Source organism: Delphinus delphis, chromosome 1 (genome assembly GCF_949987515.2).
Source record: "Delphinus delphis chromosome 1, mDelDel1.2, whole genome shotgun sequence".
NCBI lineage: Eukaryota > Metazoa > Chordata > Mammalia > Artiodactyla > Delphinidae > Delphinus > Delphinus delphis.
Genome location: NC_082683.1, coordinates 35,887,311 through 35,915,116, shown reverse-complemented (window position 1 = coordinate 35,915,116; position 27,806 = coordinate 35,887,311). Strand labels below are relative to the sequence as shown.

At 40.9% G+C, this 27,806-nt stretch overlaps 1 pseudogene; it reads left to right on the top strand.

Annotated features, from left to right (window-relative positions):
• The first annotated feature begins 2,488 nt into the window (after nt 1-2,488).
• LOC132438950 (transcription initiation factor TFIID subunit 9-like) lies at nt 2,489-8,074 on the top strand (annotated as a pseudogene).
• Nucleotides 8,075-27,806: the final 19,732 nt, after the last annotated feature.

Genomic DNA, 27,806 nt, shown 5'->3' with positions numbered 1-27,806 from the left:
CTTCTAGAACAGGAGGTCCTGAGGAAGCACAGAAGGGACAGGAGAAGCAGCTCCCAACTTCAGCCTCTGCAAACTAGCCTGTAGACATGGAGGACACTGGGCATTGAGCATGGGGGATGGAGTGGAGCTTGTAAGGTATTAAGGAGACCAGGCCCCAAGCCAGGGGCATGTCAAAAATCCAAGCGGGGCCTGGAGAAGCAGACAGCCCACACAAGTGAGCTATCAATGTCGTAAGTTATTCTGGCTTGGGGGCATATGGGGACGTAGCTGCTGTAGCCCACAAGCCTAGCTAGACCCTGAAAGTTTGAAGAACTGGGCCTAGAGGTACAAACCTTGCCCTGTTCCTGAGGCCTGATTCCTGGGTGAATCCTCTGAGCTCTAAACAGTTTACAGGGGAAGCCAGAGTCTTGCAGCAGAAATTGCCCACAGGGTAAGGGAATGATCCTTGGAGCGAGAAGTGGGAGAGGGTCCTGCACCTCTGCCTCAAAACCCTTGACTCTGCCTGTAGTTACTGTGTTGCATAATTATTTGTTTAAGATATGTTTCTCTTGATAGAATCATTTCTGTGAGGGCAAGGATCATGGTACATAAATGTGTGTATGTGTAAGGCATTATTCTAGGCTCTGGGGATGCAGTGGGTCAATGAGATACAAATATTTCCCAGTGGGGCTTGTAACTAGCATATGAACAATAAAATAGATAGTGTAAGTTTGATGGTGACAAGTGCTGTGAAAAAAATAAAATAGGGTAATAGGATGGGGGACTATGTGGAACCTCAGGGAAGTTTTCTCCAGGGAGCTGAAATCAGAGCTGAGGTTTAAGTGATGGAAATAGCCACAGAATACCTGGGGAAGGAGAGTTTCAGACATGAGGAATAACACGTGCAAAGTCTCTAAAATGGAAGGAACTATGTGTTGAAAGGACATAAAGAAAAAAGGCCAGTGTGGTGGCTGTTGGGTGAGGAGGGGGAGAATAGGAAGACTTAAGATCAGAGGTAGGCATTGGGGGCCATGATAAGGGGTTTACCCTAAGGTTAATCATTTGTCATTCTGTCTTGGCCATGGCCTGGTTCTGTCGCCATCCTGGAGTGCCACCTTAGCTGCTGCCATTAAGAAATCCCCCAGAATGACGGGTCCAGAGCTGCTCATTCCTTCGGGAAACTGAGTCCAGGGGTTGGGGAAAAGAGGATGAGAGAGGGATGCCTCTCTCTTGACCCTTCTGGGGAGCCACTGCTACACTTTCTCTACCAGACTGCAGGTGACAACGGGTCTCCCTGCCAGCCCCGAGAGGAGCTTATTCTGCGGTGCCCACCCAGCTGACCCTCTTCAGGAACCCAGCATCACTTCTGAAGAGACTCTTGCATTGCAGTGTCCTATTGAGGGGCCTGGGAGAGGGACTTCAGGCTGGGGTGCTCTGGGGCTGCAAAGTTGACTTTAACAGAGTTTTTATTCAATCCTGAGAGCAATGTGAAGCCATTGAAGGGTGTGTGGAGGTGGCATGGGGAGGAGAGTTAGGAAGAAGGCTGAAAAGAGTCAGATTCATCTTTTAGAAAGATAACTGGTGGCTTGCCAGTGGGGAGGATGAAGCTGGAGGCAGGAGAACCTGGTGAGAGGCAGCGGTAGAGACAGCTGGAACTGGGGGCTGGTTGGCTGTGGCAGTAGGATGCAGAATAAAAAAGAGTCGCAGAAGCCCCTCCCTCCTCAGCCTCTCTGTTCACAGCTGCGCCCAGAAAGAGTGGACTGGAGCTCCTGAGTGCCTGGCCTGGCTCTCTCCTTCCTTTCCCCCTCTCCCCTCCTCCCCTCTCCTACCAAGACTATTCACTCCTTAAGCGTGGCACTGGGTCTCCTCATCCTCTGGTCTCTCCCAGCATGTGCCCTATTTGCAGGGGCTCCTTAGAAACTGTGGGAAAGGGAAGGTGGTCTGTGTGTGGTGTGATCAAGATCCAGAACCGCTCAGTCTGACCTGGTCTTGCTCAGGTTAATTATGAAGAACATTTTCCAACTAATAGGACAAATTTCCCACTTTTTGAAATGCGCAAAGAACATGATTAGGAAAGTCACAGAAGAAGTGCAACAGCCAGTAACCATACAGATAAGCATTCCACCTCACTGGGATTGAAAGAGCTGAAAAATTGAAAGCTATAATGAGAAATCATTTTATGCCTGTCAGATAGGTAAAACTTGAACGTAACTGTGATACCTATTTTTGACAAGGATATGGACGACATAGGCACCAGCCTACTGTTGGTGGGAATGTACATTGATTCGATTTTGTTCGTTAGTTCATTCAACAAATAATTGTTTAGTACTTACTGTAAGCCACTTAGATATGCCACTACATGCCAGGCCCTGTGCCATAGAGGCCTCAGCAGTCCAGAAGGAAAAGTGATCACTGCCTTCAGCTGGTACATTAAGAACTGTGCACTTGATCGTGTGAAAGTTGTACCTCAATAAAAAGAAAAACAGGTAGATGGGAACTGGAGCTGCCAATGAGGCCTGATCAAGATGACAACCTCTCCAAAGCATCCTGCGCCCCTGGGGGGAAAGCCAGTGGGGCGCGCGAGATTGGCAAAGTCGAGGGCAAGGAGCTGGAGTTCGGTGGCATCGACAAGGCCTGTGTGGTCCCCGGCCAGTTCTGGGGGCCAAAGAAAGATGAAGACCTCCTCTGGGAATGGCTGGAAGACACGTGTGGCACCAACAGGGAGCGGTGCCCAGACAGTGCCAGGTGCCTTCTGGAGGGGAGCGCCTCCCTTGGTGCTCTCGGGAGCCCCGCCCCCGTCCCCAGCCCCAGCGCTGAGTCTCCAGAGTTTGCGGCTGAGTGGAGACTCCACCTCCATCCTCCGCAAAGGAAAAGATTGCTGTTGTCAAACTCACCGCCCATGTATTCCAGGCTTTGTGGGAGTTCTCTCCCCGCACCATTTCAGCTGTTTTGGAATTCGTGCTCTTGCAGGCATCTCCTTTCTCTTTCCCGTGCCAGTTCCACGTCGACAACTACCAGCTTTCCTGAATGGACTCCTGGCCCCTTCCCTCACCCTCGCTCCCCTCACCTGTGGTCTATTTTATGCCATTTGGCTTTTTTTTTTTTTTTTTTTTTTAGTTCAGTCTTTCCAGCAGCCAGAACTCTGAGAAATAAGTTTCTACTGTTTAAGTCACTCAGGCTATATAGTATTTGTTAGAGCAGCTCAAACTGAGACAACTTTTTTTCTTCTTTTATATACATGTTGTATTTTTCTTTGAGCCAGTCCTTCCAAAATCTTGGAGTATCTTACAAACTTCTTTGCAAGTCAGTTCTTTAGCTTTCCTAAACTAAATAAATAAATAAAAATTAAAGTAAGAAACAAGATGCCCCAGCTTATACCACTCACCTCAAAGAAAGAGTTAAAAGCTTGGTGGCCCTCTTCGGGTTTGGAGGCGACGTGTACTATTTTGGGGCATGCTGCTCTGACTCACTTACCAGTAATCTGTAAGTTTAGAGAGGAACCTGGCTTCAAAGGGGGTTCTCCAAAAGGTAGATCCAGGTTGCAATGCGAGCTGTGTTACCAGTCGGGCCTGATTATCCAATAGACCCAATGGTTTTGGAAGTATTTTGTGACAAAAGACTTACATATACCTTCTGGCAACCCCAATTGGAGAATTACAGCATGGGCTCCTAGGATTCTGAAGTAAGGCTCTGATCCCACCCGCAAACCACTGGCTACTACTTGAAAAGCAGTCTTTGGCTTACAGCGACCCTGGTAGAAACTGAACATTTGTCCACGAGACGCTGTGAAACCACCCAATGTGAACTGAGAATTATCTAATCCGCTGGACCATAAAGTTGGGGATGCAAGTCAGCATTCCATGATAAAATGTAAGGGGTATTTAGACCTTTCTTATTTTCAATTACAAATACTTAGAGCTATAATTCTCACCCTAATGACTGCTTTAGCTGCATCCTACTAATCATTTTACATTTTCATTATCATTCTAATTTCCCTTGCGATTGCTTCTTTGATCCATGGATTGTTTAGAACTATGTTGCTTAATTTTCAAATATTTGGGCGTTTTCTAGGTATCATGATTATTGATATCGAATTTAATTTTATTGTGGTCATAGAACATATTCTATATGATTTCAATCCTTTCAAATTCTTTTTTTAATTTAATTTTATTTTTTTATACAGCAGGTTCTTCTTAGTTATCTATTTTATACATATTAGTGTATATATGTCAATCCCAATCTCCCAATTCGTCCCACCACCACTCCCCACCCCCGCTTCTCCCCCCTTGGTGTCCATACGTTTGTTCTCTGCATCTGTGTCTCTATTTCTGCCTTGCAAACCAGTTCATCTGTACCATTTTTCTAGTCAATCCTTTCAAATGTATTGAGGTTTGTTTTATGGCCCAGCATGTGGTCCACTGGTGAACATATCGTGTGTATTTGAAAAGAATGTTTATCCTGCAGTCCTGGTACAGAGTTTTATAAATTTCAGTTAGGGCAAGATGATTGATGGTATTGTTCACATAATCTATGTCTTTATTGATTTTTTATGTCTCTTAGTCTATTGCTGAAGATTTTTTTTTTCATCTCCAGCTATGATTGTGGAATTGTGTATTTCTTCTTTTAATTCTGTCAATTTTTGCTCCACATATTTTGAAGCTCTGTTATTATACATTTTTAATTATTATTTCTTCCTGGTGAATTGATCATTTTATCATTATGAAAGATCTATCTTTATCTCTAGTAATAGTCTTGGTCTTGAAGTATACTTTATCTGATATTATAGCCACTCCAGCCTTCACAAGCTTACTGTTTGCATGGTATGTCTTTTTCCTTCTGTTTTCTTTCATCTTTTAGAGTACATCTCTTATATACAGCAGATATTTGGGTTTTGCTTTTCTTTATCCATTCAAACAGTCTCTGCCTGTTGAGACCAATAAGTATTCATTGAGTGATGGGTGGTAAAGGAAAACATGCTTAAGCCTGGTCTCATTTGTATCCTTTCTACCTGATGCTGAATGCTTTTGGACACTACAGACTCTAGAGTGGATCAAATAGTTTGCAGGTTATATTGGGCAGTTCAGTTTGCAAGGTCACTTGTCCTGGTTGTCCCATGGACAAGCATTCAGTTTCTGTCAGGAACCAGTAGTAAGATAAAGCTGTTTCTCGAAGGAGATCAGTTACTTATCAGACAGGGCATGGCTTTCTTCTGCACTGCTGCTCCTGGGCTCGTTATAGACTCCCTCAGCAAGATGCCTGAAACATGATTGGGATCTGGTGGGTCATGGAGACCAAGTGGCCTATCTACTTACATTGCAGCCTAGACCACCTGGACAATTTCCTTTGCTCTGGACTCCTCTCCAAGTTGACAGTCTTTCAGGTCACTCAGTAAATGAGTGGGTTGCAGGACACCCAGATGTGATGTATGCTCCCTCAAAAATCCAAGAAAACCACCAAGTACCCAAATTCAACTACTCGAAGACACCATCAACTGAAAGGTGCACCTTTATTTATATTCCACTGTGAAGAATTTTATAAAACAGTATCAGTTAAGCCATAGCATACCATTGATTGTAAGATGAATTCCATTTCAGAGATGTTAGAATGTTGGAATTGTGAATGTACTAAATGCCACTGAATTGTTCATTTTAAAATGATTAATTTTATGTTATGTGCATTTTACCTTAATAAATTATTTTCTTAAATGTGAATCAGTAAAATATGGTATTCTGTCTCTTTCATATGGTAGGAGGTTGTAAGGCAAAGCAACTTGTACGTAGGACGGACATTGTGACGCTCCCGAGTACACTGGCTCTCCAGAAACATCACTCATATGTATTTTCATGGAGTTTACCTTATTTACCTTGATTTGCCACAAGGGATCAACAGAAGGCTGTCACAGAACTATGTCACTATGTTCTCCTGCTGACAAGGGTTGTCAGAAGTCACCCATTAGCCTTGAGGAGCCACTTCCGCTGGCCAGGGAGGCTCAAGGGGGTAGGACTTTGGATGCTCTGAGTCCTCTGACTGCTTTCTTTTCTGGTCAACGCTCTGACTTTCAAATATGAGACCTGGCAAGGCTATGAGCCTTTGTTTTGTTTTAATATTTATCTATTTATTTGGCTGCCGGGTCTCAGCTGTGGCACGCTGGATCTTCATTCCCGCGTGCGGGATCTTCATTGCAGCCTTCAGGGTCTTTAGTTGCGGCATGCAGGATCTACTTCCCTGACCAGGGATCGAACCCAGGCCCCCTGCATTGGGAGCACTGAGTCTTAACCACTGGACCACCAGGGAAGTCCCAAGGCTGTGAATTTTACTGATATTGCACTACAGTAATTCTCAATGTAACACTTTGGATTTGATTTTCAGTTACTATCAGCCTCACGACTGCAAAAGATAAATTATTTTTATCATAGACATAGAAAGCCAATGGTTTGGGGACTTGTCTTGAGCCAAACTTTTAGAGTATTAAGCTTCACATTCTTTTTCGTCATTCTGTCCAGAAAGAAACCCCTCTTTACAGCAGTTCACAGATCCCATCTGCCCTCCATACTGTTCTGTGGCAGAGACCACTTGGTTCCCCAACACTTTGCCTTCAACGCATCTTTCATTCAGGTGATACTTGATTGCAGAAGATAATCTATGGGCAGCAGGCCAAAGGCTACCTTTGATATTAGCTGGATTTTCACTGCCCAAAAATAAATACCAAATTCATGCCTGTTCTGATACCAATTTCTTTATCAGTTAAAGCTCATAGTTCTGAGTTATGTTTTCCAGTAAAAAAAAAAAAAAAAAAGTAGCCAAAATTGTTCCAAAAAGAATTAGAAAACCAAATGGAGCAATAACCATAGAAAAAAGAAAAATATCGTCATTGAGCTACAATGTTAAAAAGTAACAGGCTGAGAGTTATAAATAGGTGGTTCTAGTCGAACTTCAAGGAACAGATTATTCCTCATTTAAATAAGTTGACTTCAGAGCATATAAGAAGTTGAAATTTTTCTCAGCTCATGAAAGTAGCACAATATCAGAGCCTAATAAAGAGAGAAACACATTTGAAGGATACGTAATTTTCACCTTATATAATCTATTTAAGAAAATAAGAAAAGGCCCAACATACTGTTCACCAGTCAGGGTGTATGGCAGGGTGGAGCTGGAGGGCGGAGCAGGCAAGGTAAACCAGGGATTGGAAAAACCACACTAGGCGAAGGACTTGCATCAAAACCAGGACTGAACTACGTTCATGTGGGTGATTTAGCTCAAGGAGTCTGATCACTAGATATCACGGATTCTGGCAAGATGCCTTCCCCCAAGAGCATGCCAAAAGATGCACAGATGATGACACAAATCCTGAAGGACATGGAGATTACAGACCATGAGCCAAGAGTTATAAATCAGACGTTGGAGTTCGCCTTTCAATTTGTGACCACAATTTTAGATGATGTGAAAATTTATTCAAGCCACGCTAAGAAAGCTACTGTTGATGCAGATGATGTGTGACTGGCAATGCAGTGTTGCACTAACCAATCTTTTACCTCTCCTCCCCAAGAGATTTTTTATTAGACGTTGAAGGCAAAGAAATCAAACTCTTTTGCCATTGGTCAAGCCATATTCAGCCCCTAAATTGCCACTTGATAGATATTGCTTGACAGTCCAAACTATAAACTTAAGTCTTTACCAAAAAAGGCATCTGCTCTGCAGGAAGAGTAACGGTTCCATAGTTACGTGTTGGTTCAGTTAGTAGCAGACCAAGAACTCCCACTCCAGGCACACTAACCCCCAAAATCATGTCCGTTTCAACTAAGGAAGGGGCTCCAATGTCCCTCACAGAGCAAAGGTTTATAGTACAGATGCTCACTTCATAGTCCTAGCTGTAAAAGCATCAGTTCCTGCAACAGCAGCAGTTCAGATGTCGGATTAATCCATCATTAATAGGGTCCCAAAACATTCTTATTAACACTAACACGGTGCCATCACAAAATACTGCCCATGAATCATCAAACACATTAAAAGAAAATGTGAAGGTGATGACGATGATGATGGTGATGACGATGAACATTTATACTCCAGCCGTAATACATGTAACAGGTATACTTGATCTTGAATCCATTGTACTGAAATTAAACACACACATGATGTTTTCAAGTTGTTTTAGAAAACTTCAGTAGTAGTTAATGAGTAAATACAGTCACCATACTTTTCAATTAAGATGTTGGATTTTTTTTAATAGGACTAGTAATTGTTTTTCAGCAGCCTTTCAGTGTAAAAAGTTGTCATTCATGAAAGAAAGAAAGAAGAATGGTTCAGCATTAGATTATATATCAATTTAACCTATTATATTAATAAATAAAAATATTTTAAATGACTGTCTTGATAAATTCAATGCCCATTAATGATATAAAAGAAAAAAATGTCCTAGCATCTAGGAAAAGAACAGTCTTAATTTGATACACTGTTTTGTTTTTTGGGTTTTTTTTAAATTTATTTATTGATTTATTTATTTATGGCTGCATTGGGTCTTCATTGTTGCGCGGGCTTTCTCTAGTTGTGGCGAGCGAGGGCTACTCTTCATTGTGGTGCACGGGCTTCTCATCGCGGTGACTTCTCTTGTTGTGGAACACTAGGCGCGCTGGCTCAGTAGTTGTGGCTCACGGGCTCTAGAGCACTGGCTCAGTAGTTGTGGTGCACGGGCTTTGTTGCTCCGTGGCATGTGGGCTCTTCCCAGACCAGGGCTCAAACCCACATCCCCTGCATTGGCAGGCAGGATTCTTAATCACTGCGCCACCAGGGAAGTCCCACATTGTTTGTTTTTAATAAAACAATGATAAAAACCTACAGCAAATGCCATACTTAATGGTGAAGCAATAGACACATTCCAATTGAAGTCAGAAACAAGACAAGAATGACCTTTATCACCACTACTATTAAAATGGTATCACTTATTTTCTCTAATTCAAAATGAGAAGGAAAACACTAAGAGGTATAAACATTAGAAAAGGAGAGGCAAATTGTGATTATTTGCAAATGACACTATTGCTTACATATAAAAACCTAAGAAAATCAATTGATAAACTATTAGAATTAATAAGAGAATTCAGCAAGGTGACCACATACAAGAGCAACCTAAAAAAAATCAATAGCTTTCCTATATACCAGCAATAACCAATTAGAAAATGTAATAGAAAATAAGATTCCATTCACAATAGCAAGAAAAACTATTAACCACCTAAGAGTAAACCTAAAAATAGAATTTATCTCATGCCCTTACAGATAGTTCAAAATTAGGAAATCCATCAACCTAATTAATCACATTGATAAAATCAAGTTGAAAACTGTACAATTATACAGCAGCTAAGAATATTCAAGAACAGTTTCTGGTAAAAAACACTAAGTAAAACAGGAGATAAAAGATATTTCCTAACTATGATAAAGAGTTGTTTATTTTCTTTTTCTGAGAAACAAAGAGCAAACATCATATTAAATGGCTAAACATTAAATGCACTGCCATTAAAGTCAGGAACAAGGCAGGGACCGTTGCTATCACTCAAAATTGTTTTGTGTAAAAATGAAAGAGAGGACTAGAAAAAGGGAGTAATGACTTCATACAGCAGACCCCATTCCAGAGTCTGAGAATGCCCCCTGCCATAAACAAGAGGACATGCTTTGATTTTATATTACACAATAGAATGGAAATTGAAATCTTACACAAAGACAGAAACTGATCAAAAGAGGTTATTTTCTTCTTTCCCTATCAAAGCCATTGCCAAGTACTATCCAGATATTACTCATACTGCTCCTGTCCTCTGCTTGAAGGAAAGATTTTTAAATTGTCCGAACAGTCCTGAGACCTGTCAAAATTTGAATGAGGGACTTCTCTGGTGGCACAGAGGTTAAGACTCTGTTCTCCCAATGCAGGGGGCCCGGGTTTGATCCCTGGTCAGGGAACTAGATCTCACATGCCACAACTAAGAGTTCGCATGCCACAACTAAAAGTTCACATGCCACAACTAAGAGTTCACACGTCACAACTAAGGAGCCCACGTGCCACAACTAAGAAGCCTGTGAGCCGCAACTAAGACCTGGCACAACCAAATTAATTAATTAATTAATTAATTAAAAAACTGAAAGCTTTGATGGGTAGAGTACTCTTGGTTGTAAGTTTTTGCCTTTTGTCACTTTAAACATATCATGCCACTCCCTTCTGGCCTGCAGAGTTTCTGCTGAAAAATCAGCTGATAACTTTATGGGGAGTCCCTTATATGTTACTTGTTGCTTTTCCCTTGTTGCTTTTAAGATTTTCTCTTTATCTTTAATTTTGGTCAGTTTGATTACTATGGGTCTCAGTGTGCTCCTCCTTGGATTAATCCTGTATGGCACTCTCTGCACTTCCTGGACTTGAGTGACTGTTTCCTTTCCCATGTTAAGGAAGTTTTCAGCTATCATCTCTTCAAATATTTTCTCAGGCACTTTCTCTCTCTCTTCTCCTTCTGGGACTGATATAATGCGAATGTTGGTGCGTTTGACATTGTCCCAGAAGTCTTAAACTGTCCTCATTTCTTTTTTTTTTTTTCCTTTTTAAATTTTTGGCCATAGTACATGGCATGTGGGATCTTAGTTCCCTGACCAGGGATCGAACCCTCACCCCCTGCATTGGAAGGAGGAGTCTTCACAACTGGACTGCTGGGGAAGTCCCTGTCCTCACTTCTTTTCTTTTCTTTTTTTTTAAATAAATTTACTTATTTTATTTATTTTATTTTTGGCTGTGTTGGGCCTTCGTTGCTGCATGTGGGTTTTCTCTAGTTGCGGCAAGCAGGGGCTATTCTTCATTGTGGTGCACAGGCTTCTCATTGCGGTTGCTTCTCTTGTTGAAGATCATGGGCTCTAGGTGCGTGGGCTTCAGTAGTTGTGGTGTGTGGGCTTCAGTAGTTGTGGCTCATGGGCTCTAGAGCACAGGCTCAGTAGTTGTGGCACATGGACTTATTTGCTCTGTGGCATGTGGGATCTTCCCGAACTAGGGCTTGAACCCGTGTCCCCTGCATTGGCAGGCGGATTCTTTTTTTTTTTTTTTTTTTTTTTGCGGTACGCGGGCCTCTCCCTGTTGTGGCCTCCCGCTATTGTGGCCTCTCACGTTGCGGAGCACAGGCTCCGGACACACAGGCTCAGCGGCCATGGCCCACGGGCCCACGGGCCCAGCCGCTCCGCGGCATGTGGGATCTTCCCAGACCGGGGCACGAACCCATGTCCCCTGCATCGGCAGGTGGACTCTCAATCACTGCGCCACCAGGGAAGCCCCTGGCAGGCGGATTCTTAACCACTGCACCACCAGGGAAGCCCTGTCCTCATTTCTTTTCATTCTTTTTGTTTGTTTGGTTTTTGTTCTGTTCCATGGCAGTGATTTCCACCACTCTGTCTTCCAGCTCACTTATCTGTTCTTCTGCTTCATTTATTCTGTATTGATTCCTTCTAGTGTATTTTTCATTTCAGTTATTGTATTCTTCAACTCTGTTTGGTTGTTCTTTACATTTTCTAACTCTTTGTTAAAAACTTCTTGTAACTTCTAACTCTGTGCCTCTATTCTTTTCCCATGTCCTTTGATTATTTTTACAGTCACTACCCCTGAACTCTTTCTTGGGTAGATTTCCTATCCCCATGTCACTTAGCTGTCCTGGGGTTTTATCTTGTTCCTTTGTCTGGAACATATTTCTCTGCCATCTCATTTCGTCTAAATTTCTATTTGTATTTTTATGTATGTGGAAGGTTAGTTATGTTTCACAACCTTGGAGAAGTGGCCCTCTGTAGGGGATGTCCTATGTGTCTCTGCTTGTCATGCAAGGGCCAGGGACCAGCTGGCCCCAGGATAGGTTCTGACCTGCATTTGCAGACTGAGTTGCACAGGCTGCAGGATCATAGTTTTCTTGCTTCTGGTGGCTGCCCTCTGGTGGGTGAGGTGGTCTAGAGACTTGTGCAGGCTCCCTTGTGGGAGGGGCCAGTGTCTGCCCACTGGTGGGTGGAGCTGGGTCTTGGCCCTCTGGTTGGCAGGGCCATGCCAAGGGATGTGTCTAGAGGTGGCTGTGGGCTCAGGAAGTCTTTAGGCAGCCTGTCTGCTGATGGGTGGGGTTGTGTTCCCACCCTGTTGGTTGTTTGGTCTGAGGCACTGGAGCCTACAGGCTGTCGGGTGGGGCCAGGTCTTGGTGCTAATGACCCAGGCAGGATGTCTGCCTCCAACAAGAGTTCAAGTAGATGAACACTCCCTGATATTTCTGCCACCAGCTTTTATGACCCCAGAGAGAGCAATAGCCATCCTCTGCCTCCCCAGGACACACCCCCCAAGACCAGCAGATAGATCTGGCCCAGGTCAGAAGTCACTGCTTTTGCCTTGGGTCTCGGTGTGTGCGACATCTTGTGTGCACCTCCAAAAGCGGAGTCTCTGTTTCCCCCAGTCCTGTGGAGCTCCTGTACTCAAGCCCCTCTGGCCTTCAAAGACAAATGCTCTGGGGGGGTCCTCCTCCCAATGCCAGACCCCCAGGCTGGGGAGCCTAAGGGCTCAGAACTCTCACTCCTGTGGGAGAACTTCTGCAATATAATTATTCTCCAGTTTGTGGGCTGCCCACCCAGGAAGTATGGGATTTGAGTATATGGTGAGTGCATCCCTCCTACCATCTTGTTGGGCGTCTTCTTTATGTCTTTGGATGTATAATGGATTTTTTTTGGTAGGTTCCAGTCTTTTTTATCAATGGTTGTTCTGCAGTTAGTTGTGATTTTGGTGTGCTTGTGAGAGAAGGTGAGCTCAGGGTCCTTCTACTCTGCCATCTTGTCTCCTCTCCAAATCAAGAGAAATATTTTTTAAAAGAGGAGAGATAGAGAGACAGAGAAAGAGAGACAGAGAAAGAGAGAGAGAGAGATGATGATATGGTGAAATATTTTATAATTGAAAAAAATGGTTTTTACCAATAATATAAATGAGGCTTAGTCACATATTAAATGAAAAGATTTTCAAATTGTCAGACAAAGCAAAGTCTAACCCTATGTTACCTATAAACACACCTAAAAGAAAGAGATTAGAAAGCGTAAAAATAAAAGAATGGGGGTTTCCCTGGTGGTGTAGTGGTTAAGAATCTGCCTGCCTATGCAGGGGACACGGTTTCCAGCCCTGGTCTGGGAGGATCTCACATGCTGCGGAGCAATTAAGCCCGTGCGCCACAGCCACTGAGCCTGCACTCTAGAGCCCACGAGCCACAACTACTGAAGCCCGCGTGCCACAACTACTGAGGTCCACGCGCCTAGAGCCTGTGCTCTCAACCAAGAGAAGCCACCGCAACGAGTAGCCCGTGCACAGCAACGAAGAGTAGCCCCCGCTCATCGCAACTAGAGAAAGCCCATGTGCGGTATCAAAGACACAACGCAGCCAAAAATAAATAAATTTATTTTTTAAAAAGTCTTAAAAAAAAAAAAGAATGGATAAATATATACCAAGTAAGATGTAAAACACAAAAACAGCAAGGGTCATGATGTTGGTATCTGTCAAGGTAGAATTCTGACCAAAAAGCTTTAAAAAGCAAAAGGAGGACTTTTTTAAATGTTAATGGTTTTAACAATGGAGATATATACTCAATAACACAGCAGTCAGCTTCCACAAAGTAAAAACTACAGCAGATGCAGACAAAATTGAAACACATTAACAAGAGAAAAGTTTGATACATTACTTTCATTCCAAGACAAAGCAAGTGGATGAAATATGAATAAGGATTTAGGAAACCTAATCCAGTGCTACTGAAAATGTGGTTACAGACGGGTGCAAGTTCACGAGCTGTGGTTACCAGATGCCGTGAGATAAGAAGCTTGCTCCAAAATATAAATCGATGAACCACTTCCTTCATCTGGAAAGTCTTGCTACCAAAAAAAAAAAAAAAAAAAAAAAAATCAGCTGAACTATTTTGTGCTTAGTGATATAGTAGACTGGCTACTTTGAGTAGCACTGACCTAAAGAACATAATCGGTATGGTAACAAATATATGTCAAACTCTGAATATCAATATTAGAGAATACACTTCCTTTTGAAGTGCACATGGAATGTTCCTAAAAATGGATATCTTAGGACACAAAGAAAACTAGCAATAAACATCAATCATTATTAGAGAAATGAAAATCAAAACAACTGTGAGATATCACCTCATACCTGTCATCAAAAAGTCTACAAATAATAAATATCAGAGAGGATGTGGAGAAAAAAGAACACTTGTGTACTGTTAGTGGGAATGTAAATTGGTGCAGCCACTATGGAAAACAGTATGGAGGTTCCTCAAAAAACTAAAAATAGAGCTACTGTATGATACAGCAATTCCACTCTTGGGTATATATCTGGAAAAAACAAAAACACTAATTCGAAAATATACATGTACCCAATGTTCATAGCAGCACTATTTACAATAGCCAAGATATGGAAGCAGCACAGCACCCATCAACAGACAAATGGATAAAGAAGATGTGGTATATATGTACAATGGACTATTACTCAGCCATAAAAAAGAATGAAATTCTGCCATTTGCAGCAACATGGATGGACCTAGAGAATATTATGTTTAATGGAATAAGACAGACACAGAAAGATAAATACTGTATGATATGTGGAATCTAAAAAAAATAAAACAAATGAATGTATATAGCAACAGAAACAGACTCATGGATATAGAAAACAAACTACCAGTGTCTACCACTGTGGGGAGAGGAAGGAGGAGGGGCAAGATAGGGGTATGAGATTAAGAGATACAAACTACTATGTATAAAGTAGGTAAGGGGCTTCCCTGGTGGCGCAGTGGTTGAGAGTCCGCCTGCCGATGCAGGGGACATGGGTTCGTGCCCCGGTCCGGGAAGATCCCACACGCTGCAGAGTGGCTGGGCCCGTGAGCCATGGCTGGTGGGCCTGCGCGTCCACAACGGGAGAGGCCACAACAGTGAGAGGCCCGCGTACCGCAAAAAAAAAAAAAAAAAATAGATAAGCAACAAGGATATATTATACAGTACAGGAAATTATAGCCATTATCTTGTAATACCTTTTAATGGAGTATAATCTATAAAAATACTGAATCACTATGCCATACACCTGAAACTAATATAATATTGTAAATCAACTGTACTTCAATTAAAAAATAAAATAATGTAAAAAAAATTTAAGTGCAAATAATAGACAGCACTCTCTGATTACAATGCTAGATATTAGTGATAATAATAAAGTTTCTGCCACTTGGAAAAAATTTTAATGTACATACTTTTAAATAATTCCTGCAATGAAGGAAAAATAAAAAATTCAGAACTCTTGCTAATAGTAAAAATATTACATCTGAATAAATGACCTACAGCAACAAAAGTTATCAGAGGAAAATTCATACACTAAATACTTATATCAATGAATATGAAAGTAAATAAATGAAACATTGATGTCACAAAGATAGAAAAAGATCAAAGAAAACCAAAGGAAAGCATAAGGAAGGAATTGATGGGTGAAAAATTAATGAATTAAAAAAATAGAGACAGAATAAAAGTAATACAGAAATCAAAAGGCTTATTTAAAAACACTAACAATGTGCACAAACTATTAAATAACTTAATTTTTTTTTTTTTTTTTTTTTTGCGGTACGGGGGCCTCTCACTGTCGTAGCCTCTCCCGTTGCGGAGCACAGGCTCCGGACGCGTAGGCCCAGCGGCCATTGTTCACGGGCCCAGCCGCTCCGCGGCATGTGGGATCTTCGCGGACCGGGGCACGAACCCGCATACCCTGAATTGGCAGGCGGACTCTCAACCACTGCGCCACCAGGGAAGCCCTAACTTAATTTTTTAAATAAAGTATAAACATACAAACTAAATGACAAGCCAGACATGGCCATCAAAACAGAGCCTGTTAATTTGTACAATTTTATGCAAATAAATATGAAAACAATGAAATAGATAATTTTCTAGAAAATTATAATTTATCAAAATTGACCCTCATAGAGATACAAAATCTAAACAGACAGAATTCTGTAGAAATACAAATTTGTAAAACAGAAACCCAACAAAAAATGCATCAGGCCCAAATGGCTTCAAGGGTGATTTACACTAAATCTTTAAAGAAAAAACCTGAATGTTACTTAAACAATTCTAGAGCATAGAAGATGAAGAAACACTTCTAATTTCTTTTTGTGGCGCAAGTATAATCAAGTAAATGAATAAAAAAGGTAAAATATTAGTAAACATACCTTAATAGCACATTAAATAAATATATATAACCAAGTGGGGTTTATTTCAGGAATATAAAGATCATTTAACACTAGGATATCTGTTCACATAATGTATCAAATTTATACACCTAAGGAGAAAATGATCTGATAATCTCCATAGATGCTGAAAAGGCATTTGACAAAATTCAAAGCCCATTCATATTAAAGACTCAATAAAAAGAAATTGAGGGATACTTCCCTTACATAGCTTGACCCCAAATTCAGCATCTTAATTAATTAGTGGGCAAACACTAGAGGCTTTCTTGCTGGTGATATAATTTTAAAAAAAAAATTTTTTTTTTCTCCCAGATTCCTGGCACAGACCTTCAAAAACCCTTGGAATTTCCTGCGTGATGAAAGTGTCTTGTTAGTTATAACAAGCCCCTTGATACTTGAGTTTATAAAATCAACTCTTGAGTTGATATATTTAATACTTTATAAATTCAAGTTTATGCTAATAAGGAGTTTCATGGTGATGATTCATGGGGGGAGGGGTTTGGTAGCTTCAGGATGGGGGCTGGGGCCAGAGGAACCAAACCAGTGATTAGAGCTTTGGAACTCAGCCCCACCCTCAACCTCGGGGAAGGGGATAGGGACTGGAGATTGAGTTCAGTCACCAACCAAGCCAATGGTTTAAAAACCCTCGGCCAGGAGGCTAAGGGAGCTTCCCCAGCTGGTGAACACCTTAATAGGCTTAGGGGATAGTATCTCTTCATCTGGCTGTTCATTAGTATCCTTTGTAATAAAATGGTAATTGTAAATATAGCACTTTCCTGAGTTCTGAGGGTGGTTCTGGTGAATTTCCCACCTGAGGATGTTGTGAGAAGCCCCAAATTTGTATCCAGCCAGGCAGAAGTGTGGGTGGCTTGGGGACACCCAGGACCTGATGTGGAGGCAGCCTTGTGGGACTGAAAACCTTAACCTGTGGGATCTTCACTAACTGCAGGTAGTTGGTGTCAGAATTGAATTGAATTGTAGGACACGCGGCTGGTAACAGACAATTAGTGTTGGAACTCATTGCAAAAATCAGAAAGAAGACAAAGATGTCCACTTTTTTAAATACAAGAGAAAACAATTAGAATCATAAGAATTGAAAAAGAAGACATAAAGTTACATCCATGTGCAAATAATATAGTTCTAGGAAACTTATAATAAATGGAAAACCTCCTATGAAGAGGAAATGTATTTTGTCAAGTAGCAGGATATAAAATTAACATACAGAAATAAAGAGCTTTGTAACTGAAACAGGAGGGAAGGGGGCAGGGCACAACCTTTGAAAGAATGACATAGACCGAGGACATGACTGATTAGAACCAAATGGGTCCAAGATGGCAGACAAGTCGACTTCCTCTAGACCTTGAGCCTCAGTATAACACATCACTGTAACACATCAGCAAGCTAAATGGCACACCCACAGGTGCCATGACAGTTCCAAGGCCGACCATAAGGATCAAAAAGTGGGTGGTGGCCCAATTCCTGGAAATCCCTGCCCCTTCCTGAAATAGCTGGAATACTCCTCCCATGATTAACATATGAAATTACCCACCCCTATAAAAACTGACCACCCCATACCCTGGGGCTGCTCTCGCCTTCTGAGATGGCCCACACTCTGTGGAGTGTGTTCTCTCTAAATAAGTCCTAATAAATGGGTAAGATAAGTTCTTACCTATCACTTTGTCTCTCACAGAATTATTTCTGCAATGAGACATCAAGAACCTGAGCTTCATTAAGTCCTGAAACAAGGTGTGTGATCTCAGTTGGAAGACCATGGGTTTTGGCTGGTTTCTAGTCCTAGCACGTGGGTTCGAGTCCCAATCTGAGGTGCATGGTATCATAACCACTTGGAAGAAATAAAGGAAGAGGAGAGCCCTGATTCCATTTACAATAGCAAAAGCAAAACAAAACAAAATGCAGGCACAAATTTAGAACTGTGTAAAACTTAACGTGAGGAAAACTATAAAACATTCTTACAGGACAAAAAGTAGGTTTGAACAAATGGGAAAACATACCATGTTATTGATCAGAAGAATCAATATCAGAAAGATATCAATACTTGCCAAGTTAAAAGTTTGTAAACTTAATGTGATCCCAGTAAAAATATCCTCAGGTTATTATTATTTTTTTCTGGAGCCAGACAAGTTGATTATAAGGTTATTTTGGAAAATAAATACAAGACTAGCCAGAAATCTCCTTAAAACGTAGAGAGGAGCTTCCCTGGTGGCGCAGTGGTTGAGAGTCCGCCTGCTGATGCAGGGGACACGGGTTTGTGTCCCGGTCCGGGAAGATCCCACATGCCGTGGAGCGGCTGGGCCCGTGAGCCATGGCTGCTGAGCCTGCGCGTCCAGAGCCTGTGCTCCGCAACAAGAGAGGCCACAACAGTGAGAGGCCCGCGTACCGAAAAAAAAAAAAAGTAGAGAAATGGTGGACTAGCCTTACCTCACATTGAAACAGTTATAAAAACTCTCCTATTGAATGAAATAATGCCATTTGCAGCAACCTGGATGGATCTAGAGATTATCATACTAAGTGAAGTAAGTCAGAAAGAGAAAGACAAATACTGTATGATATCACTTACATGTGGAATCTAAAATATGACACAAATGAACTTATTTATGAAACAGAAACAGACTCACAGACATAGAAAACAAACTTAGGGTGACCAAAGGGGAAAGGAGGTGGGGGAGGGTTAAATTAGGAGTTTGGGATTAGCAGATACAAACTACTATATATAAAATAGGTAAACAACAAGGTCCCACTGTATAGCACAGGGAACTATATTCAAAATCCTGTAATAAACCATAATAAACCATTCAGATATATCTGAATCACTTTGCTGTACACCAGAAACTAACACAACATTGTAAATCAACTATACTTCAATTAAAAACAACTCTCTTATTAAAACATTACGGTATTGGTGCATAAACAGACATGTGGCTAATCAAACAGGATATAAAATTCAAAGATAGACTCCAAAGGCATATGGAAATTTAGTGTTTGATAAACAAATGGTGTTGGAACAACTGATAGCCAAGTGGATAAAGATAAAATTGGATCCTGGGACTTCCCTGGTGGTGCAGTGGTTAAGACTCTGCGCTCCCAATGCAGGGGGCATGGGTTCGATCCCTGGTCAGGGAACTTGGTCCCACATGCATACTACAACTATGATTTTGCATGCCACAACTAAGGAGCCCACCTGCCACAACTAAGACCTGGCACAACCCAAAAAAAAAAAAAAAAGATAAAATTGGATCCATTCCTCACACCTTGCACTTGGATATATTCCAAGTGGGTCACATATCTAATGTAAAAATATAGTCATACAAATACTAGAAGAAAACAAGTTTTTTACAACTTGGGAATGAAGAGGACTTTCCTAACTATGATACCATATCTGGATTTAATAAAGGAAAGATGGGTAAATTTATCTACCTAAAATTTTTAAAAATTTAAAAATTGCATGCCTGAAATACCATGAGCAATGTAAAAGTTAAATAAAAACCAAGACAAAATTGTAACTAATATCATAAAAGCTCAATATCCCTAATATATAAAATTTTTCTAAATATTGAAAAGAAATTCAAATCCTAGTCTAACCCAGTAGTAAATGAGAAAGTTATAGAAATAAAATGCAAATAGCTCTTAAGTATATGAAAAGATGCTTAACTTTGATATACTACTTGTATAATAAGAAAAATGCATATTAAAACTAAAATGAGATACCATTATTTATTTATCAGATTTGCAAAAATCTCAAACTTGACAACACACTGAGTTGGTGAGACTGTGGAGAGATAGGTACTTTCATGTATTGCTGATGGGGGTGAAAAATGGTACAACCACGGAGGGGGATTTGACAAGAGCTAGCAAAACTGTGTGTGCATTTATTCTTTGCCCGAGCAACCTACCTTCTAGGTATATGTAGCTAAGATTAAACGGTAAAAACTTGAAGTGATGAATACTCAAGGCTATTTATTGCAGCACATTTTGTAATAATAAAAGACTGTAAACAGCCCACATGTCTATCTGTACAGGACAGGTGAATAAACAATGGCACATACATGCACTGGAGTATTAGTCAAATGTAAAAAGAAGAATATCTCTATATATTGCTAAAGAGTGATCTCCAGGATAAAAGTGAAAAAAGCAACATGCAGAAGAGTATGTATAGTATTATACTTTCTGTGTAAGAATGGAAAAAAGTATATATATGTATGTATATATATATATTTTCAAAATTTTAAAGTGCATAAACCAAAACCTAATAAATAAAAATGATTACCTATAAGGAAAAGGATAGGGATGTATCTCTCTCAATGGACCTTGTTTTATAGTTTTGATATAATAAAATATACACACAGTTAAAACACAAACTTAACTACAAAAGAAAAAAGCAACAAGTCTTCACTACAACCATCACCCTCACAGTTGTCATGCTTTGTACCCAAGCTTTTGCCTTAGAGTCCTATGATTATTGCAGTAATCTCTTACACTAAGAATGTGAGGGCAAAAGCAAAATGCCGTTAATAGGTATAAGGAAGACCCTAAAGCAAGGGGAAATTTCTATGCCATTATTTTAAAGTTAGGAAGCTCATATTTTAGCTTGACAATGCACTTTATATGATATCAAGATGAATGCAAAATGAAGGAAAAAATACCTTGTGTTATATATATATATTTTAAATGACCTTAATCTTAGTAGATTTTTGCCTTTGGTTCATATATTTCTGACCAAAAGGTACAATTCTGTTCTGAATGTGCACTCTTAATCTATTCAAGTTCATTTACTCAATTTATTAGTTTTCTTAGACCAGTCTGAATAGCTATTATGTGGCTCTTTGGCTAAGGCTTTTTCCTTCTGTTTAGAAACCTGATGTCTATTTTGGGAACTAGAAAAAACATAAATTGCTTCAATAGAAAAGACTGTATTTAACTTAAAAAAGAGACAGAGAGAGAGAGAAAGAGACAAGACCTACCAACCAAATGCAATATGTAGCTCTTGTTTAGATCCTGATTTAAATAAAGCAACTATAACAAGGCATTTTGAGACAATTGGGGAAAACTGAACATGGACTGATTATTAGATGATATTAAGGAATTAATAATTAATTTTGTTGGGTGTGATAATGAAATAGTGGTTATGTTATGGTTATAAAATTAGTCTGTTTATGTTAGAGATTTTTACTGAAGAATTTACAAAGTGAAATGATGTCTTGGATTGTTTTAACATACTGCAGCAAAAGAAAAAAAAAGTAGTGGTGGGTAGGATAGAGCATAAATAACAGGAATAGAATATTGATAATTGTTGAAGCTGGATGATAGGTGCTCGGAGGCTTCTTATACCATTCTTTCTACTTTATGCATGTTTGAAATTTTCCATAATAAAAAGGTATGAATTCTCTCACTCATATGTCTCCCCAGGTGAAGTCATTGAACTCAAAAGAGCAAGATCAAGTGTTAGATCAAATAAAAGTTTTATAACATAAATTACCTTCTTTAAGTTGCTTTCTTTGGTCTTGAAAACCTTTTAACGGATAGAAGTTAAAATATTATGGAAGAATAAAAGACCATTGTCACAGCCTGTTAATCCCATATGCTTCCCATGAGAAGGATAAATAGTTATATGGCAGTTCTATGGGATCCAGGATCCAATATAGAAAATTTTCCCAAAGGGCTCTCTAACACTCCATCCTTCCTTTTCTTCTTCTTGTTTTTTTATTTTTTTAATCAGCGGGGGCAGATGGGGAAAAAATGGAGGCATGAAGTAATCTCCTATTTGACTAGTTAGAGCAAAGTAAAGATGGGGGCCGGTGGCCTTTGGTTTGAGATACTCTGATGTGATAGAAACAAAAGTACATTAAGTCTAAAAGGACTATCATGTGAAATCACCAGGTGAAGCTAACTTTACCCTAATAAATAGAGCACATTTAGAAAGCATGTTATCTTCAGCAAATGGCTCTTTTGCGAACTAGCACCTGGCTTGCTCCTGGACTCCAGGAGGGTATAAAGACACTTAGCCATGTATAGCCACTTGGTGACTATACAACCCCAACGGATCCCAAACCATAAAACAGAGGGCACGTCATCCATCAAGTGGAAGTGGTCTTATAAGGCCAGGCCTAAGTCTGAATATACATGTAAGTTGCATGAGCTGACTGCTTACATTCCTAGCATGTCTGCTCTCATCACTTGCCTCGGCCAATGCCAATGACCTCACAGAGAGTTTCCTATGATCAATGAGCCAAGAGAAAAAACATTTAGCCTTTTTACAGAATACTCAGCACAGGACACTGGCTGTGGCCAGAAGTATACTACTGTGTCCTGTATTCCGTTCGGAGTGTCCCTGATGGACTGCAGAGAAGGGAATCCTTCTAGTGGGTAGAACTTAAGTAGCACATCTTCTTGTCCACTTTCCTTGTAAGGGAAGATGGTCTGAGGTAAGGCCTCACAGGGACACGTAAAAAAGTGGCAAGTTGTTAACTGTATGGTCAAGGACTTGGAAGGAGCAAAATAAGAAAATTGATGACAAGAAAGATTGGAGAAGAGGTATGTAGATGGATTTAAGATGCTCTTAAAATGGGTCTAGACTATGAGAGTATTTATTCATCTTCAGAATGGAGGAGACTCCCCATAACCTGGTAAACAAGATGACCTGTTCTGTGGGTGTCAGTCAGCCTCCCTCCCTAGTCACTCCCTACTTGCTCAATGGATTCATAAATTAAATGGGTTCAATGACATGGACTTCCCCTTACTTTGACATGTTTATTGCCATTACTGAGGCTCAATTTACCAGCAAGAGTCACTAACCCTTAGCCCCCTGCATGTGGGGGCAGCCAAGTACCTGGAGGCAGATTGATTACATCACAACATAGTAGTGATTTGATGCCCATTGGAATAGACATTTATTCTGATTTGGATTTGTTTCCCCTGCTCACCATGTCTCTAGCAGCACTACTGCCCAAGGCTTGTTAAGTGCCTTATGTTGTTATGGTATCTCATACGTATGAATCACGTTCATTTAAATGCAAAAAAAACTCACCCGACACATTTTGAATACGGAATCCCATTAGCCTAGGTTTAAATGCAAAAAAATCACCCGACACATTTTGAATACGGAATCCCATTAGCCTAGGTTTATCTTATTCTTATGCATGAAAGGAAAAGAGAAAACTTCCAATCATGCCCAATAAAGAGTACATCTGTGAAACTCCAGTATGTCTGGACTCCTTGAAAATAGCTTTTTCTCAGTTGTTGGAAAGATGCTGTTCCCCTGCAGAGACATTATGTTCTAGGTAGTGGACCCAGAGTACCATAACTGCAACATTTTTCACAAAAGTATAGTGGCTTTGTTAGGCCACACAGGACAGATGCTTGCTCTGTTTGAAGGCATCTACTGATGGACAGAATAGCAATAGATCATCGCTATGTCAAATGAGACTAAACAACCAGGAAACATAATACTTTTTTTCTTTTTTCTTTTTCTGTCTGTGCTGCGTGGCTTGCGGGGTTTTAGTTCCCAGACCAGGGATCAAGCCCGGGCTTCCCGCTGTGGAAGCAAGGAGTCCCAACCACTGGACGGCCAGGGTAGTCCCAGGAAACAAAATATTATTTAAACCCTTCTAAAACATTTAGAAAAATGGATAGGCCTTGGAATGTTTTCTTTGTAGATGGGAACAGAGAAAAAGGTAGAACCCAAGGCTGTGAGTGTGAAACATTTAGCAGACAGTGTTGTGGCCGGATTAGGGGCAATTGGAAACAAAGGCAGTATGCTTCATTAATGGAGCGGAGATCTTGAATTAAAACATAGGTATTTTTACTAATTTTATGGCCTCCCTACAGGTATCCAGGTACAGAAAAACTCTTGTTTGAAAAATAGTTTGTTTTAAAAGTGATATAATTACAGAAAGGAGACCTGCTTCCAGATGCAGAAGATACTATACTAGCTTGCTTGGGCTGATGTAACAAAATACTACAGACCGAGTGGGTTATAAAACAGAAATTTATTTTCTCACAGTTCTGGAGGCTAGAAGTCCGAGATCAAGATGTCGGCAGGGTTAGTTTCTTCTGAGACTGCTGTCCTTGGCCTATAGATGGCTGTCTACTCCTTGTGTCTTCACGAGGTCTTCCCTCTGCATGTCTGTGTCCAAATTTCCTCTTCTTATAAAGATACCACTCATATTAGTAACTAATTCCCAGATGAGGACCCACCCTAATCACCCCTTTCTAACTTACTTAGCTCTTTAAAGATCCTATCTCCAAACAGAGTCACATTCTGACGTAACTGGGGATTAGGAATTCAATATATTAATTTAAAGGGGACACAATTCAGCTCATAGCAAGTACTTTTGTAACTGAAAGTGGGGTCCGGCTGCTCACCGCTGAAAAGCCCATAAAGAGGCAAGGTTGGTGGAAAGGAAAATTTGCTTTCTTTTGGATGCCGGCAACAGGTGGGGAGGGCAGACGCCTGTCCAAAGGCCGACTCCCCCCACTGACAATCGGGGGCGAGAGCTCTTATAGGCTGAGGGAGGGGGCTACATGCAGAAACAGCACAGGCAGCTCTGACAGTCATCTTGAAATTGGTCAAGACCAATGGTCTGATCAGCGTCATCCTGATTAAGTACAGTTAGTCTTCAGTTCCAGGGTCGGTTTGTTCCCAGTTCCCTGAGGCCAGTTCTCAGAATTGTGGCAGCTTATGTCATGGCTACAGTCTGGTCTTCATGTAGTTAACTTCTTCCACCTGGTGTGGGTTTCAGTATATGTAAGACAGCTCACAGAATATAGCTCAGAAGATTATCTCTAGCCCTTGAGGAGGAACTAAAGGTCCTTGACTTTGCTTAATGACTAGATTATTATTATTTGGTCTCCTTTGACTCTTTTCCTTTGTTTCCGCATTTTCTCATTTCTCTGATTAAACTTATTCTTTGGCTAAAGTTTTTCCACAGACAAAAACAGGCAGAGGACCTGGGAGGCATAGACCATAGGGTCCTGCTCCATTTCACTTTGAGAATAGATTTATGTACAAGAAGTGATCACTGCAGGGCCCTACCCAGATGCTCTCAGTTCCCCTTTATCTGCTCTGTGCACCCTTCCCCAAGCTTCTGCATGCTTTCCTGCTCAAAGCTTACACTTGCAGCAAAGCATGAATTGCCCTTGGGCATTGGACCCTATAACTTGGCCTCACCACACAGAGGGCTGGAAGTGCCTGGGAGTCTTACAAGTTCACCTGACTCCCTGCTCCTTTGCTGGGGGAGTGGGATGTCCTCCAGAAACTCTCTCCATCGGGTCTACATCAGGCTGACAGGAAAGGAAGGATTTAATTAAAAAGACAGAATGGCCCTAAGGTAACATTTGCAGGGAGAGAGGTAGAAGAAGTCACACTTTGATTAGAAATCCCCACAGCATTAAATATTTTTGAAGAGAGAGGAATATGCCACAACTTATCCTAACTGAACGTGGGGACAAGCCCTTGACTTGGGTGACACCTAGTGTGTGGAAGACACAAAGTCCCGTGTGACCCAGGGGTTCTGTCACATGGAAATGACCTTCTAATTCTTAGGCTCCCATAAGAGGAGTACAGATTCGGGGATGCAACTTGATTCTGAGCCCACTGAGGAGGTGGGCCCAAGGAATTACTTCCGTTCGGAAGTCAGTATAGGTACTTATTTTTTCCAGAGATCTCTTTGCCTGCAGAAATGAAAACTTCTCCACTCAGTACCTTTGTTAAAAGCTCTTCCTCCCCTTTCCTTTGTAATTCTCTGTCCCCTTCCAGCATTTCGGTGTTTTTCAATTTGTAAAGCTATGATTCTATTCTTTTGCTCTAAAAATTATGGGCAGCTTTCTGCTACTGTCAGAAGCACTATCAGAAGAGATTGACTTGAATCTATAGTCAACCATTGGCAGTAAGGAGTAATAAAGGCTACTGCTAGCTCTGTCCCTCCGTATAAAACAAGCCCAAGATCTGGCGGGCAGGGTCACATGTTTGGCAGTATGGCCAACACAGCAAGGCAGGAGCTGAAGATCTGATTGGTGTGGCTGGCATCGTCTGTGGGGTTGAAGCCAAGGAGTAAGGCAGTGCAGTAGGCATGGTTGTCAGGACCAGGACCAAGGAATTGGCTGGTTCAGCCAGAGTGGCCAGAGGTCAGTGGGATCAGGGCTGAGCAGGCTACCAGTGTGGCCAGAAGATTTCTTACATATAGGCAAGTAAGTAAATACACTGAGAATATTGGGAACCAGGTTTCTCAGTATTGAGGGAGTTACAAATAGCGAAAAAGGATAGTCTAGAATAATTCTGTAGGATTGTATTGGAATTGGAGGTATCAGTGAGAACTCATGATTTTTAGTAGTTAGATACAAAAAGCAAATATAGATGTATTTGTGAGTGTGTATGTATATGTCCTAGCTCTGCCCATTGAGAAGGTCTAGTAGCAATGGTATCCCATGGCAACAAGGATACCTAGCATCCAAATCTAAATACTATTTTTCCATAAAAGGAAACAGGGCTTCTTACAGAAATGGCTGATTCCAGGACTGGATAAGGAAAAATAAATAAGAGCCTAGGACATCTTATAGTGTCAGAAAATAAGGAGATGGTCAAAGAACTATGGGAATATGTCAAAAGGAACTTGAGAAAAGGATACAGGTACTACCACTGGTCAAATTAGGAACAATTTGAGCATCAGAGTATATAATGGTAATAATGGATTTTAACTCACCAAATAAAATAGAGATCCATGAGCCCATACTCATATAAATAAATAAATGAGGGAGAATTGAAAGCTCTTTCTTACAGTAGAATGCCAACTAATAAATGCAGAAGGAAGGGTAGAAGTAGAAAATTATCATTTATCCATCATCATAACAATAACTGATTTATGCAAAAATCATTAATGAATGATAAAACGAATAGGGGAAAGTTTGATGGGAAAACAGGTATTTACGTAATCTCAAATTGTGTCCTCACAAAATATTTATTAATTACTTATTAAATGTATAAGTACAAGATACTTGTCAGTTAAATTAATAAGGAAAACATACCTGTTAATTACTTTTACAGTGGACAAATCTGGAAGACACCATCTTAACCAAGTGATTAAAAGTTTACATCAACAGGGTTTCCCTGGTGGCGCAGTGGTTGAGTCCGCCTGCCGATGCAGGGGACGCGGGTTCCTGCCCCGGTCCAGGAAGATCCCACATGCCGCGGAGCGGCTGGGCCCGTGAGCCATGGCCGCTGAGCCTGCGCGTCCAGAGCCTGTGCTCCATCCGTAACGGGAGAGGCCACAGCAGTGAGAGGCCCACGTACTGCAAAAAAAAAAAAAAAAAAAAAAGTTTACATCAACAATAATGGGACAAATCAACATCACGTGCCTCCTGATATGAGAAGAACAAAGCACCACTTCTCAGGTATTCCTGCCCAAAGTATATGATCTGAATCTAATCATTTAAAACATCATACAAACCCAAATCGAGGTACGTTCTACAAAGTAACTGTTCTGCACTCTTTAACAAATGCCAAGATGATGAAAAGCAAAAAAGACCAAAGAGCTGTTGCATACTGAAGGAGGATAAAGAGATGTAACA